The 22,584-nt window shown below is 41.5% G+C and overlaps 1 protein-coding gene and 1 non-coding gene across 5 annotated transcripts in view; both read right to left on the bottom strand.

Moving 5' to 3' along the window:
* The window catches only part of DAB1 (DAB adaptor protein 1), a 1,301,090-nt gene that overhangs the window by 1,168,282 nt on the left and 110,224 nt on the right, over positions 1-22,584 (bottom strand). The window lies entirely within an intron of this gene.
* On the bottom strand, positions 7,430-7,536 carry LOC139035294 (U6 spliceosomal RNA). The gene has a single exon (XR_011487965.1). It is a non-coding gene; the product is annotated as a U6 spliceosomal RNA (small nuclear RNA).

The following is a 22,584-nucleotide window of genomic DNA, read 5'->3' as shown; positions in this document are numbered from 1 at the left end:
TGTTGACTTCAACAGCTGCTTGAATCCAACAAAAGTACTGGATTTGCTCACTGGATACTATATCACAAACAAAACTAACAATAATAATGTTTTTACTTATCAAGTCCTTATGATAAAGTCAGGCACTAAGCTAAGATCTTTAAATAAAGTACTGAATTTAAGAATGAAAACAAAGCAATAATGTTCTCATAGTTCATCCCTTATATTACAAATGTAGATTCCTAGGACCCACTGGTGCCATAAGGAATCCAAATCTTCAGGGCTGGTGCCCAAAACTCTGCATTGAGATCCTATGTTCTTCCTGTGTGCTGAATCTTCAGAGCCACTGCTGTGAATCCCAAAGACTGTGACAATTTTATTCTGGGGGATGGCTACAATTAATGAAAAAAATAATAATTTCCAATTCCAAAAATAACAGTTTCAATTAACCTGGACTGCCTTGTGCTTAATGACATACAAATTCTCCAAATAGCATGAAATACCCCAGGGACAAGTACATAAAACATTTAGCTGAGAGTGAGACTGATAGGCACTTTGAAGCAGAGATACTGCTCTAGAGAAAGGTGTCCCAAATGGAACAGGCTTCAACCCAAGTAGCCTAGCCTCTCTTTTAACTGTTTTCCATAAGGTGTTTGATCTACAAATATGTTTGAAGGAAGATATGTAGAGAAATAAAAGAAGCGGGTTTCTATAGTCAACAAGTCCACCACATGTTTTCTGAGCATTTGTGTAGCAGTGAAACCAGTAGGAACATGAGGATATTAGCACAAATAATGTTCAGCCTCTGCCTGTATCTATTAAGGATCTTCAGTTGCAAGTAACAGAAATCAACTCCAGCTCACTTTGATGCGTAGTTGAATTTCCTAGAAGATCACTGAGGGTAGCTTTAAAATGGATCAGAGAACTAAACAATCAGACTTCATGAAGGTTGAGAGTTATGAAGCTTTAGGGATCAATGGAAGGAGAGCTCACGGGCAGACTTTCTAAGATTGTCAACAGAAAGATTCTGCTCTAATCTGTGAGTCATTCTTCCCAAGAACCAACACTCAGGAAAAAACTAGAGTCTGGTTGGCCTAATTTGCATGATATGCACCTGGACTAAAAACATGAACCCAAAGTAATTAGACTCCAACTAATAAAATAAAAAATAAAATTAAAAAAAAAAAACAAACCATGAGCCTATGGCAAGGCTGACGGCTGAGTAGACTTGAGGAAGGACAGATTACACTCCCAGCCAAAGCACATGGGAAGAGGTGGGGGAGTTCTCCAATGCCAAAGAGGGTATGGTTGACCAGAGAAGGTAGAAGAGAAGCTGAACAAGCAAAAAAAAAGCAGCTATCCATTAGATTTTCCACAGTGAGCTTAGTTTCAAAGGGGAGGTTTTGCTGATTTTTGGTTCTCCCCATCAGCTCCCATTCCTGAGGTTCTCTGCCATGTAACCCTTCTTTCTCACTCTGTGATGTAAGTAGATGCTGGTATTGAATGTTTTCATAGGCTCACTTACCCTGCCTATAGTTGACTGGTCCTAGGGTAACCACCGATATTTAAATTTTAAATGGCGTCCTCAGGGACCTTCACAGCAATTTCCCTCCACACTCAGGAAGCTGGTCATAGGGAATGAAGACGGCCGAGAGACGGAGAGAAGTGTGGCTTTATTTGAGCCTCAGTCTCTAGCTGTCCCTGGAGCCAACCTACACCCTTCTTCTTACCACTATGACATAAGGTAACCTAATATTGTCAGCAACAAATAAGCAAAACACAATACTTTCTCTTTGGTCCAGGTTTGGTCAAGGTGAGATTCTATCATTTTGAAGATACCAAAAGTATCTTTAGCAATTTAAGTGCATAAATAACCACTATCAAGGCCATTCAGGCCAACTGCCATCAGAATGACCTGGTGTTTAAAAGAGGAAGAAACCACACACATAATTCAAATAGCTCTCATTTACCAAGCACCTGGTGAGTCAGGCATGCAAGGTACCTCACAAACATAATTCGATTACTTTTTTCATTAGTCCTGCAAGGACATATTATCTCCATCTCATAGGTAAGAGAAGTTAAGCAACTCACACACTATTGCCCAGATAGGAGATGGCAAAATCTGGATGAAAATCTGATGCAGAAACACCCTTTCTTTGCCCTGCAGCCAAAAGCACAGTGGCACCTGTTTCTCTTTCTAACAACGGATGGATCTCCCAGGAGCTCATCCAGAATTACAATCAAGTTGCATCTCTACCCCCTTAAAATATAAAATTGTTTATTTTTGCTGAGTTCAGATTCAATGTTAATTATCACTTCATTATAGCCCATTGTTATTTAGGTTGTTGCTGGGATTGGAGTTTGCAAACATATTTCAATAGGACTCGACCCCTCAGGCCACCAAGACGGTTGCATTTCTCTCTGTGTGCAGTTTTTTACAACTCTCTGTTGTTCATTATGGTAAGAATTTATAAGCCTGACACCTTGGCCAGGGAATGGCGCATCACTATTTCTGAGTTAGGGCCCTTCTGGGAGGGTGGAGTGTGGGGCAGAGTGCTTTGTTCACGCAGCCAGCAAGGATGCGTGTTATTTGTAGTCAGGATTCTATCAGCACAGCTTCACAAGTCTTCTCTGCAGAGGTAGATGGTACCCTGGGGTGGAAGCAGAGTGTATCTTAAGTCAGAGAAGATATGATTTCTGCCAGGCTTTGCCTCTAGTCAGTTGTGTGATCTTGGGAAAGTCACCTGCCCTCTCTTGGCCACCAGCTTGCCATGAATAAAACACAAATGCTGTTCCAGACCATCCAGTCCCATCAGACACTCTGGGTAGAATGTTGACCAAGCACAAGAAGTGCTGTGTAAAAGGAGTGCTAGGATCAAAGAGACTTGAGAAAAGCCACATTAAACTGACTTCATTACTAATGAGCTTCCAAGAGCCTTGAGTATGCTATTGTATTTGGTCACCTTCACTCTGCAATACAGGAGGCAGCATTGTCCAGACATTTTTTTTTAACTTGAAAGAATTTGATCTTTTTTCCAAGAACAACTTTTAACAGCCCACAGGACATGGTGTTTTCTTGGAACACTTTGGGAGACCCTGGATCAGAGGATCTGAGCTTTCTTTCGTACCCCAGAAAACCCTGTTTATCACCTCAGCGTCTGCTCTTATTTCACTAAGTTCTCTTTCTCTGGTACTTATTCACCTCTCTCTTGAGCTGTTCACTTCTCTTCATTTCTCCACTGTGGCTTGCCCTATTCCAGAACTCATCACTCATTCGTTCATTCATTCTCTCTCCCTCTTTTCTTCCTCCTTTGGCCATCCCTCCTAACTGCTTTCCACCTTTCCCCTCTTAAAATTATAATCTTTTCTCTGCAAAGCAGTCAGAGATCTTTAGGAAGTTATACTGGGTCCTGCTGGCTTAAAACACTGCAGCGAAGTCCCACTGCTCTTGGTATAAGTCCAAAGGCCTTATAATGGCCCACCAGGTCACATACAAACCTAGGCCCACACTACCCCTGACCCTCTCATGCCACTTGCACCTTTCTCCATATCCAGCAGCCACAGTGCCTTAGCACCTACTGTTTCCTCTGGCACATACTTCCTTGGATTCTCATATCAGTTATCCTCTTGGAGGTCTCAGGTCAAGCACCATCTCCTTAGGGAGGTTGACATTGTCTCTTCAACTGGAATGTTCCCATATTCTTCAGTCACTCATTCACATGTTCTTGTGTTTTCCACATATGTTGAGTTATTTGTTGACGGCTTCCTCTTTAAAGGAGTGAAAATTCCTTATGAGCAAGACTCTAGTCAGCCGTGTTCATGGCTGTATCTGAAGAATCTATAATGGTGCTGAGCATAAACCAGGCACTCAATAAATACTTTCTGAATGAATGAGTGAATGAATGATTGAAAATGAATCAAAGAATGTTTCTCCAATAGACATTGAGTTCCTTGAAAACAGAAGTGATATTTTATACTCTTCGAAGTCCCAGCTGTATGATCACAAAATTTTCTGTGACTATTTTCTATCCTGTAAAATAGAGATAACAATAGGTACTTCATGGATGAAGATGAAACAGAACCTTTGATATGTTCCTAGCAAGAGTGCCTGGCAAATGTAGCTCATGGATGACAGTTTCATTTCCATGTCATTGTTTATGGACTCCACAGTTCCTAATGCAGAGTTCAGCACAGAGTAGACTGGCAACAATAAATTGCCAAATAAATAAATGAATGGAATGAATGAGTTTTCTAAAAATTCCCCAGCCAATCAGATATATGAAGCACCATGCACATGTTCCCAAAGTCTGCTATGATCCCGGGTGGTGTGATCTAAATCTGATGCCCTAAAGAGAGAAGGAGTGCCTCTGAAAATATGTAGATTACTCCTTCCTGAAGCTCTTAAAAATAAGGAGAAGCCATTGCTCTGAGATACTCTCCTACCTGCTAGAGGAGGAATGAATAAAAGGGTGACTGATTTCCAGTGAAATACCAGCCACCATGCCGGACATAAGATAAGTCAAGCATGACGCGTTCTCTGAACTCACAGACCCATAGCCCAGGGAAGGAAACAGACAAACATGCAATTACAGTATTGTAGGATGAGAGCTACCAGAGATGCTTCCTAGTACAAAGGAGGGGTGACCAAAGCAAGTCTAAGAAGTCAGAAAATGCTTTCTGGAAGAAGTGATGCCCAGATTAAGAGTGACGAATGAACAAAGAAGGTGTAGAGAACAAACTAGTGGTTATGGGGAGAGGGTGCAACATAGGGGTGGGAGAGTAGGAAGGACAAGTACTGCATTTAAGATAGGCTCAAGGACATACTGTTCAACACTGGGAATATAGCCAATATTTTATAACAACTGTACATTGAAAATAACCTATAAAAATTGTACATTTTTTTTTTAATTTAAGAAAGAACAAACAAGGAGGACTCAGCAAGGAGAAAAGGAGGCAAGTAGGACTCTAGCCAGAAAGGACCAAGCTCTTGATTGGCTGAAAGGCACATGGGAAAGGGCTGTGTTAGCGATGATGCTAAGGACTCTGGTTTGGGCAATCCTGTAATTCATGGTACCCAGGGGGATGACACGCCTTCTAAACTCCTCCACATGACTAGCTAGAGTGTGACCGGCATCCAACCTGCATAATTTGCCTTTTTCAGGCATCTGCTCCTTAAAAGTTCCAGTTTTTCCTCTGCATCGTTCACTGAGCCATCATAAAGTATCTGCTGTTGAAGGCTAAGACAGGAATGGCAAAAACTTTCATCTAATGAGAGTGTATGAGTGTGAGTATGTGTTTGTGTACTGGAGTCCCTTGAGAGGGGAGAGGTTCTTGTAGACGAAGAGCTCACTTCAATGACTCTATCGTGGTAATTAATATACTCCCTATGCTGCTGAAGGAAAGATAAGCTGCTCTCAAAATAGGGGCAGATGTGATGCCAGGAAATGTGAACACTTTGGAAAGTATAGAAGGTCCTTGAAGCATGGGGAGCATCTGCAGATAAGAAGGCTCTTCTAAGTAGGAATTTTCATACACTGCATTTGAGTTGACAAAGCACTCTCATAATCATGATTTTATTGAATCTCCCAAGTATGATGACCACTCAATATGACAATATTTGAGTAACACTAAAAGGTGCCCCCATATTCAAAGACATAGATTGAATTTCCATGTCACCATTCAGAGTAGGTATGTGGCAGAGGGGTGTAGAGCCTGAAGGAGACAGAAATGGCTTCTATCCAGTAGGGCAGGAGGCAGGATAATCTAGTCCAGAATGCAATGCCCATTTGGATACCACTCAGAGAGAGGCAGCTAGAGGTAAGCAACTTCTGCTATTCCAGCCTCATTGCCAGGACATCCCTAACGTGGAAATGGATGCAGAACAGGGACTGTCACACTTCAGCCCACAGGCCAAATATGGTTTCTTGCCTATTTCTGTAAATAAACTTTGATTGGAATACAGCCATGACTGTTCATTTATGTACCGTCTATGGCTGCTTGCAAACAATGATGGCAGAGTTGAGTAACTGCAAGAGAGATCATAAAACCTAAAATATTTACTAGTGACCCTTTGTTGACCCTGATGTTGAACATTGTACAGCATCAAACACTGCTGAGACTTAAACATCTGTTCTTTTTTTTTTAATTTATTTAAAATATATTTAAGGGATTTCACTAGCCAAAGAGAAATTACTCCAGATGAAAGCATTATAATGAAGGGAAGAGAGGCATAAGAAAGTGTAAATAGGTGGATGAAACTAAATATTGTTAGTTTAAAATATTGTTGTTTAGTTGGTAAGTCATGTCAGACTCTTTGTGACCCCCTGGACTGTAGCATGGAGGTTACTCTATCTTCCACTATCTCCTGCAGTTTGCTCAATTCATGTCCATCGAATCGGTGATGCCATCCAATCGTCTCATCCTCTGCTGCCTCCTTTTCTTTTTGTCTTCTGTCTTTTCCAATGAATTGGCTCTTTGCATCAGTGGCCATAGTATTGGAGTTTCAACATCAGCTTCAGCTTCAGCTTCACAATGAATATTCAGGCTTGATTTCCTTTAGGATTGACTGGTTTGATCTCCTTGCTACCCAAAGGAGTCTCAAGAGTCTTTTCCAGAACCACAATTCAAAAGCATCAATTCTTTGGACTCAAACTTCTTTATGGTCCAACTCTCACATCCATACATGACTACTGGAAAAACCATAGCTTTGACTATGTGAACCTTTGTTGGCAAAGTGATGTCTCTGCTTTTTAATACACTGTATAGGTTTGTCATAGCTTTCCATCCAAGGAGCAAATGTCTTTTTATTTTATGGTTGCAGTTGCCATCACAGTGATTTTGGAACCCAGGAAAACAAATTCAGTCACTGTTTCCATTTTTCCCCTTCAATTTGCCATGAAGTGACGGGACTGAATGTCATAATCTTAGTTTTTTGAATGTTCAGTTTTGTTTTGTTTGTTTGTTTTTTTCATTTATCTCCACTAGTTGGAGGCCAATCACTCCACAATACTGTAGTGGTCTCTGCCACACATTGACATGAATCAGCCATGGATCTACATGTATTCCCCATCCCGATCCCCCCTCCCACGTCCCTCTCTACCCAATCCCTCTGGGTCTTCCCAGTGCACCAGGCCCGAGCACTTGTCTCATGCATCCAACCTGGGCTGGTGATCTGTTTCACCCTAGATAATATACATGTTTCGATGCTGTTCTCTCGAAACATCCCACCCTCGCCTTCTCCCACAGAGTCCAAAAGTCTGTTATGTACATCTGTGTCTCTTTTTCTGTTTTGCATATAGGGTTATCATTACCATCTTTCTAAATTCCATATATATGTGTTAGTATACTGTAATGGTCTTTATCTTTCTGGCTTACTTCACTCTGTATAATGGGCTCCAGTTTCATCCATCTCATTAGAACTGATTCAAATGAATTCTTTTTAATGGCTGAGAAAAATATGGAACGCTTCATGAATTTGCGTGTCATCCTTGTGCAGGGACCATGCTAATCTTCTCTGTATCGTTCCAATTTTAGTATATGTGCTGCCGAAGCGAGCACTAAACATCTGTTCTTAACACTCTTCTCCCTGGTCACCGTGTATAATAAGCAAAGCTAATATTTATGTATTGTTACAACTGTTCTAGTTGCTCATGTTAGGCATCCATTGCACTGGTCTATGGCTGTGCCCCACTGATGGTTAATTTTTAAAAATATTATCCCAGTGATAGAGGCTAGAAAGGTAACACTCAGTTTCCCAACCTCCCTTGAAGTGAGATGTGGCCAGTTGACAAAGTTCAGTTCAGTTCAGTCGCTTAGTCGTGTCCAAATCTTTGCAACCCCATCAATTGCAGCATGCCAGGCCTCCCTATACATCACCAACTCCCAGAGTCTACTCAAACTCATGTCCATTGAGTTGGTGATGCCATCCAGCCATCTCATCCTCTGTTGTCCCTTTCTCCTCCTGCCCCTGATCCCTCCCAGCATCAGGGTCTTTTCCAATGAGTCAACTCTTCACATGAGGTAGCCAAAGTATTGGAGTTTCAGTTTCAGCATCAGTCCTTCCAATGAACACCCAGGACTGATCTCCTCTAGGATGGACTGGTTGGATCTCCTTGCAGTCCAAGGGACTCTCAAGAGTCTTCTCCAACACCACAGTTCAAAAGCATCAATTCTTCAGTGCTCAGCTTTCTTCACAGACCAACTCTCACATCCATACATGACCACTGGAAAAATCATAGCCTTGACTAGATGGACCTTTATTGGCAAAGTAATGTCTCTGCTTTTTAAGATGCTATCTAGGTTGGTCATAACTTTCCTTCCAAGGAGTAAGCGTCTTTTAATTTCATGGCTGCAATCACCATCTGCAGTGATTTTGGAGCCCCCCAAAATAAAGTCTGTCACTGTTTCCACTGTTTCCCCATCTATTTCCCATGAAGTGATGGGACTGGATGCCATGATCTTAGTTTTCTGAATGTTGAGCTTTAAGCCAACTTTTTCACTCTCCTCTTTCACTTTCATCAAGAGGCTCTTTAGTTCCTCCTCACTTTCTGCCATAAGGGTGGTGTCATCTGCATATCTGAGGTTATTGATATTTCTCCCAGCAATCTTGATTCCAGCTTGTGCTTCCTCCAGCCCAGTGTTTCTCATGATGTACTCTGCATATAAGTTAAGTAAGCAGTGTGACAATATACAACCTTGATGTACTCCTTTTCCTATTTGGAACCAGTCTGTTGTTCCATGTCCAGTTCTAACTGTTGCTTCCTGACCTGCATATAGGTTTCTCAAGAGGCAGGTCAGGTGGTCTGGTATTTCCATCTCTTTCAGAATACTCCACAGTTTATTGTGACCCACACAGTCAAAGGCTTTGGCATAGTCAATAAAGCAGAAATAGATGTTTTTCTGGAACTCTCTGCTTTTTCGATGATCCAGCGGATGTTGGCAATTTGATCTCTGGTTCCTCAGCCTTTTCTAAAACCAGACTCATCTAAAGCCTTTGATCTGCTTCAAGCTCACCACACAACTCTTGATTAGAACTTGCCTGATGGATGGGTTGTGAGTCAGAGACAGCAATTCTAGTCCTACTCTGCCAATGACTGACCCTCATTCTCCATGTATCCTTCTTGCTCTCTCTAGAGTTTCAATTTCTTTATCTATAAAATTTAAAAAGGTAGACTTCAGTCTCTACTCTTTCCTCTTGTTCTCTCACTCTGTAATTAAATTCTTTAATTCTAAAACTGCAGAATAAGGTGACTAACCTTTTCCAGGGCATCTTCCCAACCCAGGGATGAAACTCGGTCTCCTGCATTGCATGCTGATTCTTTACTGTCTGAGCCACAAGGGGGTCCAACATGACTATAAATAAGCATTAAAATAACTATAAACTTCCTGGTGGTTGGTAGATGAGTGGGGATGGAGCTGATGATGGTATAACTCATGGTTAAAAGGAAAACAGAAGCATATAAGAGGACAGTTCTTACTGATGTAATATCCAAAATATAAAGTTCAAAACTTATAAAGAAGACAAAAGACCACCTAAAGGATAGTGCCTTAAACAGTGAGCCCTAAAAGAGCAGTGCCAACACTAGCATACTCTTTTACTTCTCAAATATGGGACACTCACCTTTTAATTGATATTAATAATATGTTTATTACAACATTCTTTTTCCACTAAGACAAAAATGATGACTAAGACTTAATAAGCAATGCCAGTTATTAATGCACCCTAAATATCTATGTTTTTCTCTCCCTAAGCTCAGAGGCTTCCCTTCCTACCAGAAGAAAAGTGTTGCCTGTGCTAGTATATAACTTCCCTAAATATCTATGTTTTTCTCTCCCTAAGCTCAGAGGCTTCCCTTCCTACCAGAAGAAAAGTGTTGCCTGTGCTAGTATATAACTTAAGTGTGCTCAGGACTTTATAACTAGCCAAGTGTTTTAATCTATTTTGCATTTGATCTTCATGACAATATGTGAAGGAGACAGAATCACAATAATTACCCTTTGTTGCAAAAGATGAAACCGAGGCTCAAAAAGCTAAAGCAGTATGAGAAGGTTGCCCAGGTTTGGTTCAGGACTGAAACCAAACCTCATTCCATTTAACTCCATACTTGGGGTTCCTGCAGCAAACAGAACACCTCTTTTCATATCAGGCACTGCTCACAGCTATATGCAGGCACCATCTGGCAGGTACCTCTCGAGAGAGTGATCCAGGGCCTCTCTGGGTAACTTACAGGCAGCAGCCCCACTCTATTTCTATTTCAACTGCTGTCAAACAGAATCAATGAAGCTTCAACATATTATCTCAAATATATAGTCCTGACAGTAGGTTCGATACCTTACAATAGCCTAGTTATAGCTGATTTTTAAAAATTAAGATTAGACACAGGAAAATGGAACAAAGTGGAAATAAAAGATATGAACTGAGTCTTGTTCTGATGAATCAATAAAGGATAACCATGGTTCACTGTCAGTTTCTTCATCTGAGCCTGACCCTAAAGACCAAGCTATCACCCAGCTAGCTAGTCCTTGCTCTGGGCATCCAGGTCACCACTTCCAGACTCTCTCATTTATTTACACAATCATTCATTCAGCAATAGAGGAGAAGAGATGAATGGGACACGTTGTCTGGAGAGGCTATAGAATATGCAGCTTAAGAACAAGGACTTGAGGATAGAGTTTACATCTTTTTATGCCTTGACTTCCTCAGGTTTAATAATAATCACAATAGGCAGAACTATTAGGAGATAACTTCAAGCCAGGCACTATTCTAGTTTTTTACATGTATGAATGCATTTATACTTCACAACAAATGAAGTGGGTAAAATCTTTATCCCCATTTTACAGATGTGAATACTGAGGTGCCAAAAGGTAAAGCAGTTTGGCCATGTAACTAGGGAATGATGGTGCTGAGCAGTACAGCTCCAGAATTCATGCTCATAACCACCATCCTGTATGACCTGTAGGCCAAGGTTATCTAATAGAACTTTCCACTGTGAAGGAAATATTCTGTGCTGCCCAGGATGGTTTAGGCACTAGGCATATGCAGCTACTCCAATATGTAGCCATTAGCCACATGTGGCTATCGAGCTCTTGATAGTACAACCAAGGAGCTGAATTTTTAATTTCATTTGATTTAAATTAGTTAAATTAATTTAACTAATTTAAATGGAAATAGCTGTACGTGACTAGTGGCTATTGATTGCACAGCACAGCTCTACACCGCTGTACACAGATAGTAACACTATACTCATCATCAGCTCTGGAGCTCTTGTGCAGTAAATGTCTGTCAACGGCTCAGTCCAGTGCTGAGCATATAACAGGAGCTTAATCTGTGTGAGCTACTATTTTTGCAGTAGTAGGCATTGAACAAATATTTACCTGCAATCTCTTATCTGAATTATAAAACACAAAAAACTCCAAAAACCCAATTTTGTGTGTGCATGTGTGTGTCTGTGTGTGTATAACCCATTTTGAATTTTATCAGATGCTTTTTCTGCATCTATTGAGATGATCATATGGTTTTTGTCTTTCCTTTTGTTGATGTAGTATATCACATTGATTGATTTGTGTATGCTGAATCATTCCTTTGACCCTGAGATAGATACAACTTGATCGTGGTTCAATGATCTTTTTCATGTGTTATTGGATTCAGTTTGCTAATATTTTGTTCAGAATTTTTGCATCTATAGGCAACTCATTTTGGCAGCATATCTAAGCTGATCTGAAATTCACTTGAGACTACAAACTGACCTGTACTGACGGGACACTACTTACAGTGTCTATTCATGCTACATTTATTTATTACACATTTTACTGCAGAAATATTAATGTGCTCAATGATGGGTGCTGCCCCAAGCTTGGCAGGGGTGTTGTATAATATGTAATATACATATCACATGGCCTTTCTCCAATCTGAAATATTCTAAATTTCTGACATACAACTGGCCCCTAAGGTCCCCAATTGGAGATCATAGACCTGCATTTGCATTTTTATACTGTGTTAGCCGTGATGGACAGAGCAGAGAGAACGAGGCCTGATCTGGAAACCTCAGTCTGCACTAGTGTTGCTGTCAGAGAGGAAGTACTGGTTCTCCAGAAAAGCTGGAGCAGAGGTGGGGCTGAAGCCCCACTGTGTCTGAGCAGACAGACCCAACCATGGGACAAGGGAGCATCCGCAACTGTGTTCATCCTGGGGTAGCCACGTTTCCAGTTATTGCTTTATGAGTCTGCTCAGTAAGTTTATTGAAATAGTCCTGCAAGGAAAAGGATGCTCTTATTTCTTTAGTGAGTGTGTGATTCTAGGAGCTCTTCTGCTCCAGGCTGATGCTGCCCAGAGCTCCTGCCCCCTTGTACAGAGCCAGCCTCTGATCTCTTCCCTGCATCTTTCTCCTGGACCTACCCTATATTCCAGAATGCCAGGAAGTCCATAAAAATGGACTTGCTTTACATATACCTCTGTCATACTGTGAGCTGGCCCCGCTACCAGAAACACCCCTTCTTGGCTTCATCCTTTGAGACAAGGCATTTTATCCTGTAGTGATCTCAATTTGAAGGCAGTGTAGTGAGATGGAGTCTGTACTTCCTAACTGAGTGATTTGGGATAAATCACTTATACCTGCTTAGTCATGATTAGCTCATTCAGAAAAAGGAGCAAATAATATCCTACAAAGGGTTCTTGTATGAATAAGGAAAGCACTACAAAGTGTCCCAGCAAAATGAATGGGATGCTGGAAGGCATAGATTGGTGGCTGATGGACTGAAGCTGCCTCCTCCTCTTTGCCTCCGAATGTAGTCATCATCTTTATCTCAGTGGAGAAGGAAAAGCCCAGGTTCAGAAGAAGCCTGATGTATTTTATTATAAAGCGCCAGTGATTCCTGTGAGCCTCAGTTTCCACATCTGTATAAATGGGAAATAAGGCTTCCCTCTCATGGTTGCACCCTGAAAGAATCAGAGGGGCCCTATACATCCAGAAAGCTCCACCCAAAGTCTGGCCCATGGAGCAAGCCTCTCTTCCCTTCCACTAATAAGCCAAAGACACTAAAAACACTGACATTTTCCTTTCAACTTCAGCTGCTTAATAATTCCTAACTAAGAATGATGGAATTCGATACTAAAATCAATGAAGAGGAGCCATGTGGCCCTTTTTAATCAAAATCTAAAGCAGCAGTGCCATCACCTGCAGCCACATCAGGGGAAGCACCATCGGGAAAAGAAGCCAAGGAAGAGAATGCTTTTCAGAGTTCCCATCTCCGAAGAAACAAGAGACAGGCAGAGCTGGCCTCCGTCTTTAATGATAGGATATAATTCCAATTTCACAACTTAATTATGAGTGGATGAAAAGGACAGCGTGAAAAACTAGGTGAGGGTAGGGAGTTTCATCTCGTTAGGTTCACTGACACCTCATTAGGGACTTTGAAAAACATTCTGCTTCCAGGCAATTTTGCTACTATCTTGATTTTTTTCCACATTTATCTGGCTCCATTTATTTGACTTGACACAAGTAGGAAAATGGGATCTTTGATTTTTTTTTTTTTTTCCAGCTCATCAACTAGCACTTCTCATCCCCAACTTGGAACTGCAGGTTCTTCGTCAGGTTATGATCTTCAGTGCCATAGAATCAGAGCTGCCAGACTCATCTTCCAAAAACATGAGCCAGATCACGCCAGGCCCCTGCTCCGAATCTTTAATGGCTCCCCACTGTGTACAGGACCACATCCAAACACAAGAGCATGATGTTCAAGTACTAGCTACTTTTCAGATCTCATTTCCTACCTCCTTTTCTCTCAATGTCCATTCAGACTATAACAGGGCTACTTAGCATTCCCTCAGGCCCACCCAGCATGACATTCATGCTGTTTTCCTCTTCTTTCTCAATTTCCCCTACTACCTGTGAAAACACAATTCATTCCCAAAGATTCAAGTCAAACATTCAGGTTTGGGGGACTTCCCTGGTGACTCAGTGGTAAAGAATCTGCCTGTCAATACAAGAGACACAAGAGACAATCCCTGGGTCAGGAAAATCTCCTGGAGGAGGAAATGGCAACCTACTCCAGTATTCTTGCCTGGAGAATCCCATGAACAGAGGATCCTGGTAGGCTACAGTCCATAGGGTTGCACAGAGTTGGACATGGCTGAAGCAATTCAGTACACATGCGTGTATAATATATACATATGTATATTTATATATATGTAAAACTGATTCACTTTGCTGTATACTTGAAACTCATACAAAATTGTAAATCACTTATACTTCAATTAAAAAATAAAGGCAAAAAATTCAGTTTTCTATCAAAGTGTGTTTGTTTTTCACAATCCAATACTTCTTACTCCTTCTTTGCACCGCCAGTACAAAGATTCTCAATACCTGTCTTGAATGCTAGTCAGTGGTCCAGGTCTGCCTGCCCACCCAACTATGACGTCCTTGAGAACACAGTCCTGCTACAGTTAACTGTCTACACTTACTACTGGAACACATCATACAGGTATGTTCCAGTGAGTTGTAAGATGTGTCAGAAGCTTCCTCTAAGATGAAACTTAGTTAAAAAAAAAAAAATAGTATTCAAAATAAATGAAAGATAAATAGCTTTTTTTCCCTAATAATGTTCTTGTCACGCCCTTCCTTGCTCTCTTGAGTAGAAAAGGGTCAAGTTAAAGTTAGAACATGAGGAATGATGCAGATCCTTGAGGTCTCCCACAGGTGTCTGTCTTGTGAGTGTTTGAAGAAAAATAAAAGCATTGAGACGTGCTACTCTGTAACATCAACTGTGTGATGATATGATAAATATATGGAAGACTAATTACTGTCCTTGATCACATTCTGAGGGCTGGGATCCGTTCCCTTGACGGGGACATACCACCTGCGGATGGTACCATTCCCTGAACCACACCATTGCCCAAAGAGGAAAAGTCTTAATGATATGTGGAACCAAAGAGAATGTCTTAGTCTCCTAAGGACAATCCACCATTTATTTATTTGGAGATTCTGCCTTTACTGCATGCTAAGCCAACTGAGAACCTGAATTAATTGCTGCAACATGGCAAAGGGATTTGAAGTTAGGAGATGTGGGTTTAATTTCCCGCAAACTGCTAACTGTTAGAAAATAGGAGGATGGCTTTTGGCAAATCCCTTCTCTGGGCCTCTATTCCTCAATTGTAAAGCCATAAACTAAAATTGTTGTGAAATCACCACCTTGCAGCTTCGTTATATGGATCTAATGAGATGATGTATATGGAAAAATGCAGTGTAAATCATAAAGTATTCTATCAATGGGAGTTAGTTATTGGTATTAGGAATTAGCTAAGGGTGGAAATGGCAACCCACTCCAGTATTCTTGCCTAGAAAATCCCATGAACACAGAAACCTGGTGGGCTATGGTCCATGGGGTCACAAGGAGTCAGACACGATTTGTCAACTGAGCACAAGGGTAAAATGCATTCTCACATCTTGATCCTTTGTTATTAAAAAGGCAGCCTCAGACCATAGTAGATAGAATGGGCTTTGGCGTCTGACATCCTGTGCTCAAGAACTGATCCCATCACATACTGGCTGTGTGATTTAGAATAAGTCATGTAACCTCTCTGAGCTTTGTGTCCTTATCTATAAAATCGGGATGACAAGATTTTTGTGATAGTATTAAAAGGAGTGCATTTCTGAAAGATAAAGGCAGCAAAACTGCTCCAGCATGGTCCACAGAAACTTCAGTGAGGGCACCAAAGAGGAACTGAGTTTCATCAAGGAACTGGTTTTGCAGAGTGAGTAGGAGTTTTCCGGGGAAAGTAACATTCCAGGAAAAAAGACAGAGTTATGATGGGCAGAAGTGAGAATATCTAGAAATCTCTTGATTTCTCTTCCTTCTGCTTTCCTATAGGAAAATGAGATTAGGAAGCTCTGCCTTTCTCCTACTTTTCTGAGATATTCTGAAGGGGAATGAGACCAGGAATTTCTAACACACTTCAGTCCCAGGAAGAAATAAATATACACAGTCAATATCTCTCTGAACATTCTCTCTCTCTAGAGCTGGCCTCTGATTGGTAGTCACAGTGGTTAGGACTATGCTTCCACTGCAGGGGGGATGGGTTCAATCCCTAATCAGGGAACTAAGATCCTGCATGCCACTTGAAGCAGCAAAAAAAAAAAAAAAAAGCCTAAGACATCAGTAGACCCATGGAAAAAGGACTCTATAAGGAGGGGAAAGGGCCTGTCATGAATCCTTACTGTTCTCAGTTGCATTTTCCCAAGTTCAAGACATTTGGAGAAGTAAAGTACAGGTACAGTATGTACAAAATATCTCTCAGAATCTTCCTGGGGAATATTTTCTTAGGTTCCTGCTCCACCTGAGATAGTCTTTAAAATAAGAGCCACAGATAGAATGATAAACTATAATAGACTTTTCCAGGCAGAAGCAATTGGTGATGGGGGTGGGGGTGGGAAGGAGATGAATAATAGCAAAGTAGGTGAAAAGAAAAGTATTTCGAGAACTCTCTTGTTCTTCATCAAAATGGAAACACTTTACCTTGACAAAGCTCTCAGGTTTTAGGCTGCCTTGTAATTTATCCTTTATAGAAGACACAGTTTCCCTTTGTTCTCTGAAATCACAAGGAGCCCAATGACAAGACCGACTTAGAGATCAAGTGGGCCCTTACTAGCTGGGTGGTCTCAGGTAAGACACTTAGCATCTCTGGTTCCCAAATTTCCCATCTGGAAGACGAAGGAATTTAATTCACAGATTGGTCAAGTCTCTTCTGGCTCTTAAAAGTCTTAGCTCACATCTGAGCCTGTGTGCTAATTAAGCACTAGGGAGGGGAAGGAGAGGACCACTTGGAAGATACAGTCTGGGTCGTGTTCAATTTACAGTCAGACATTGGAGGGGATTCTGATGGCCACCAAACAACTACCATGTGTAAAACACCATGCTAGATTCTTGGTATCCTTACTCTTGTTTTAACCATGGCCTCAGTCCTGTGAAGTGCTGGAAGGTAAGGACCACTCCCTGGCACACTTCCAAGCCCAGAACCAGCTGAAAGATCTATACAAAAGTCAGACAGAGAGAGATCAAATGCTCAGATTTACTGCTGCTGCAGCTGGATTGGAGAAAACACAAGTGTATGACCAGAATCAAGCTTCCTGAAACTATCCCCCTTCCCTAACTCCCTTGACTTCTACAAGAAGGCAGGTAAGGAACACATGTGTCCTTTACACAAGCAGACGCCAAAGTGAACTCCAGGACAAGGCTGGACCTCTGGGATAGCCCTTCACTCACATTCAGCAAGCAGGTAAGTCACTCCCGGCCCTCTGGCTGACACAAAGGAGTGAGCAGAGAAAGAGCAGGAGTTTTCTGCTCCTACCTCTCCTTTCCTGAAGGTGGCATGGAAGCTTTTCCTTCTACGAAAATGGAGGTCCTCACGCAGGATAAGCAGCCCCTTCAAAATTATGATTAACCAGGTTTATAGGAGCTTAGTGGGCTCACACTAGCTGCTCAAGGTGACCCAGCTAGTAAGGGGCAGGGCCGGAGTCAGCACTCAAGGGTGCCAAATTCTTTCTCTTTCCATTCTACTATGTGAAGTCCTATGCAAACACACGCATACAACTTTGGTGAGTGGCAGTGTCATGGGTATCATGTGAATAGTAGAAATGCCACAGACTATTTTAAAATATGTTGTGTAAACATCTAGGTTTTCAGAGTAACTTGTCATCTCAGCATCTCAGTTACTGTGAAGTTACATATATATATAGATGTGTGGGTATGTGTATGTGTATATATATACACACAAATAGATATATATCTCTCTGTGTATGTTTATGTAGCATCATCTTGTAGCCCTGTAGCAATAAGCTTCAGGATGCACATAAACAGCAATAGGTAATAAAATGGTTGCTATGCTATGGATTATATATATCATATTAGATTTCTATATATATAAACCACACAAGATCTTATTTATCCAAAATCATGAATTCATACAGATATGAGCAATTATAGATTTAAGACCAGTGCTTTAAAAAGTTACCTTAAAAAAAAATAACATTCTTTCTACCATATCGTATTCTCATCCCTGGTTCCTTAAATAGGGGTTAAGAAGTCAAGTCAGCATTATCAACATCACCTACAGGGCTAGATTTCAGTAATGACTCAAGGTGAGCTGTGTTCAGGAGATGATGTGGTACCTGTATTTTCTTGACTATGCTTTGCCAGGATGCACGTCTACCTGAATAACATTGGGATAACTGTTCTTTAGAACTTGCATGCTTTTGATTAGTTACAGGTAATAAGCTAGACATTAAGAACCACCAGATAAATGATTAAACATTTGACACAAGATTCTTTTTGGTGTCTCCCCATATTTTAAACAAGGAAGTAATCTAGCATAGTAGTTTAAGACTGTGTACCATGGAGTCAGATGCCACCTGCCACAGTGTGTGCTCAGGCAAGTGTCTTTGCTTCTCTGAGCCTTATTTTTCCTTTCTATAAAATAGGAGCATAATGGCACCTTCATCATAGAGAGCATTATGAAGGTTAAGTGAACTCATTCACATAAAGTAATGAGCAATAAACCCAGCATATACTAAGCATTTAGAAAGAACATGGTCATCGCAATTGTATAAGGCAAATTATATAATAATAACAGATATGGTTATAGATCCAATCGGTCATTGTTATTACTACTCCTATTATTACTATTACTATTATATTTATATTGTTATTATATTTATATAATTGTTATCTCCTCTGGAGAAGGGAATGACCACCCACTCCAGTATTCTTGCCTGAAGAATTCCAAGGACAGAGGACCCAGGTGGGCTACAGTCCATGGGTTCACAAAGAGTTGGACATGACTGAGCGACTAACCATTGCTTCATGGCAAATAGATGGGGAAACAGCAGGAAACAGTGTCAGACATTTTTTGGGCTCCAAAATCACTGCAGATGGTGACTGCAGCCATAAAAGTAAAAGACGCTTACTCCTTGGAAGGAAAGTTATGACCAACCTAGATAGCATATTAAAAAGCAGAGACATTACATTGCCAACAAAGGTCCATCTAGTCACGACTATGGTTTTGCCAGTGGTCATGTATGGAGGTGAGAGTTGGACTGTGAAGAAAGCTGAGTGCCGAAAAATTGATGCTTTTGAACTGTGGTGTTGGAGAAGACTCTTGAGAGTCCCTTGGACTGCAAGGAGATCCAACCAGTCCATCCTAAAGGAGATCAGTCCTGGGTGTTCATTGGAAGGACTGATGCTGAAACTGAAACTCCAATACTTTGGCCACCTCATGCGAAGAGATGACTCATTGGAAAAGACTCTGATGCTGGAAGCGATTGGGTGCAGGAAGAGAAGGGGATGACAGAGGATGAGATGGATGGATGGCATAACCGACTCGATGGACATGAGTTTGAGTAAACTCAGGGAGTTGGTGATGGACAGGGAGGCCTGGCATGCTGTGATTCATGGGGTCGCAAAGAGTCAGACACGACTGAGCGACTGAACTGAACTGAACTGAGCGACTAACACTACCCATGACATGACATTATCTTATTTGAATTGAGGGAAATTTAAGGTTTAGTTTTCTCATATTTCTTATGCACCTATGTGATAACAAAAGGTAGAAATTATAAATAGTATACCTTGAAGTGTTTTATTTGGGACTTGTATTGAATCAAACACTAAAGCAGTTGAGGTACATTGAGGAGAAAATCCAGCATTCTTAACCAGCACAAAGGTTTAGTACTACGAGGCATGGGTTTCACCGTGTTGAATGGATTTTGCTTATTTGTTTTTCTGGTTTTTAATTAGTACAATCTTAAAAACATGAATTTTGATTAGGCCCATTTGAAATTCAGCACATTTTATCCTGGGCTCAATTTAGTTTCCAGTTTATGTAAGCTCCTTTCATTCTTTTAAGAAATATCTATGAATAGAATATAAATGATAATGCTAGAAATAAAATATTATTTATATATCATTTTATACTTTTTTTTTTTTTGGCTGTGCCACTTGGCTTATGGGATCTTAGTTCCCTGACCAGGGATTGGACCCATGCCCCCTGCAGTGGAAGCACAGAGTCCTAACCATTGGACCTCCAGGGAATTCCTATCATTTTATACTTTTCAATAGGACTTTAAGTATATTATCTTCTGCTGAAATTCATTAGGTTCATGGATCAGGGATACTCAACCCATTATATAGACAGGAGCACTACAGAGGTGAAGAAATGCAGAGAAGTAAGGCTGGATTATGATATTATTGATCTAAGCTGTGGGGGAGGCCAGTAAATGATCTAAAATCTCTATTGCAGGCTCCAAGAGAAGAAGGGGACAGGCCATCACCATGGAGGAGCCAGAGGAAGCAAATGGGGGTACTGATGAAACACTGGACTTGATTATTAAGACCCCCTTCTATCTATTCTATCTCTCTACAAAAAAGCGCTTTTAAGCATCACACCAATTTGGTCCTGGAATGCGGTCAATCTGGCCTTTTCCAACAGAATATGTTCTACAGAAGGAAAAAGCCTCAAAGGACCCTCCTGGCATGAATGCCCTGCTGCTCCCCTACACTAGACCGGGCCAAGATTCCTATCGAAGTAACTAGAGATGAAGAAGGGAACACACCAGGCCCTTGATATTTCTGAGCCTCTGGAAAAGCCAATCCCCCAGGACTCCCTGCAGGCGAGGGGAAAGAGAAGCCCTTTGAGGCTCAGCTTGAATCTGCAAGCCTTTCAGAACACTGAGAAAGCTAAACACAGCCCTTCCATGACTACTCATTTGGAAAGAGCCCATCTTTTTCAAAACGTGGGTCTTAAAAGTGGATCATCTATTTTTGCTTTTGTCGCTTTTGCTTTTGGTGTCAAATCCAAAAAGTCATTGCCAAGTCTGATGTCAAGGAGCTTAACCCTTACGTTTTCTCCCAGGAGTTTTCTGATTTCAGGTTTTACATTCAAGTCTATCCATTTTGAATCAATTTTTTGTATGGTGTAAGATAGGGATCTGGTTTGATTCTTTTGTGTGTGGCTGTCGGCAAACAGGATATGGAAGAGATATCTGTACTCCAATGTTCACTCAGTATTATTCACAGTAGCTAAGATGTGGAAAAGACCTACATGTCCATGAACAGATGAACAAATAAAGAAGATGTGAGATATATACATCTATGAATACTAGGCTTTCTTCTGTACATTCCTATGAACTTATACTCTCTTGGGTATATCCCTGTTTTCTGTTTATACACAGACTGACAGACCATTATCTGATTTTATTTCTTAAAAACTAAATGTGTCTTTGTCCCCTTCTTCCATCTCTGACTTTTGGGCATCTAAGCTGCTACAAGCCTCTCTCTGGTCTAGGTGCATGACTATGTTTTAGTCTGAATACTTTCTTTTTTCCCACTCTGCACCTTACACTCCTGCTTAACACTTTGCTATTTGGTCTCTGTGGTTTTCTGCAAAGGTTACATTTCCTTCACTTACTCTCTGTCTCCGGGCAAGCTCCTATTCACCCCTCAAAATTACACTAAAAGATTTGCAGGCACCAATCTCCAAAATAGCCCTCATCGGGAGCCAGGGACCTCATTTCAAGACTGTTGAAGCACAATCCCAGCCAGAGGCCCACCCTCAAAGAAGTACTTGAACACCCCTGGATCACAGCCAACTCAAAACCATCAAGTTGTCAGAAAAAAGAATCAACTAGCAAACAATCTTAATCTTTGCAGGCAGAGATCCTTAGGCCAGGGCTGCCTTGTCCTGGAGCAGGCTGCTGGAGTGCCTCCCTGCAGCCTGCCCGCCATCGAGACTCTACAGGACATGCTGCTGCTGAGCAGGCAGTGCTCGGAGTCCCACTTCTGCAGACATGACACTCTGCGGCAGTGGGAGCAGCCATGAGAAATCGTGCTGATGACTTCACTGGTTATAGAATCAATCTGGAGGCAAGGTTCGAGGGCAGCCACCCCGCAGCCTGTTTGGAGTAAGGCGTCCTTGTGGAAGACGGACTCAGAACCTGGCTGTGGGGAAGGGGGTCATGCCTAGTCCTGCCTCGACCCTTGAAACACTGTGCAATATCCCTCCCAGTCCTGTGTGTGTGTAACTTATCGGGTGGCCCAGTCTGGTAACGCTGTCAGAATGAACATGTGATTCTTCCTTTTAAATGTTAAAATAAAGACTTTTGTATAGAAAAAAAAAAAAAAATAGCCCTCATCCATTACACATCTAGCAGGCAGCCTCAGCTAATGCCAGAGCCCCTTTAAAGATGTCCCCTGCCAGAGCAGTGTGAAGAGGCGAGAGAGACCCCTGGACCAACCACAGCCTGCACGCCACTGCATCCCTGTGTCCAGCACCTACGTCCCACTGCCGTAGCCACCATACCCAAGTCTGAAGGGGATGCTAAAGGAGATAAGGCCAAGGTGAAGGACGAACCACACAGAAGATCCCCAAGGTTATCTGCTAAACCTGCTCCTCCAAAGCCAGAGCCCAGGACTAAAAAGGCCCCTGCAAAGAAGGTACCCAAAGGGAACAGGGGGAAAGCTGGCACTGGCAAGGGTGGGAATAACCCTGCAGAAAATATTATTAACAATATTAATAACAGACCAGGCACAGAAAGCTGAAGGCTGGGGATGCTAAGTGAA

This window comes from Odocoileus virginianus, chromosome 5, assembly GCF_023699985.2.
Source record: "Odocoileus virginianus isolate 20LAN1187 ecotype Illinois chromosome 5, Ovbor_1.2, whole genome shotgun sequence".
In the NCBI taxonomy this organism is placed as follows: domain Eukaryota; kingdom Metazoa; phylum Chordata; class Mammalia; order Artiodactyla; family Cervidae; genus Odocoileus; species Odocoileus virginianus.
Note: the sequence above shows the minus strand (reverse complement) of the source record. Positions and strands in the feature narration are given on the sequence as shown.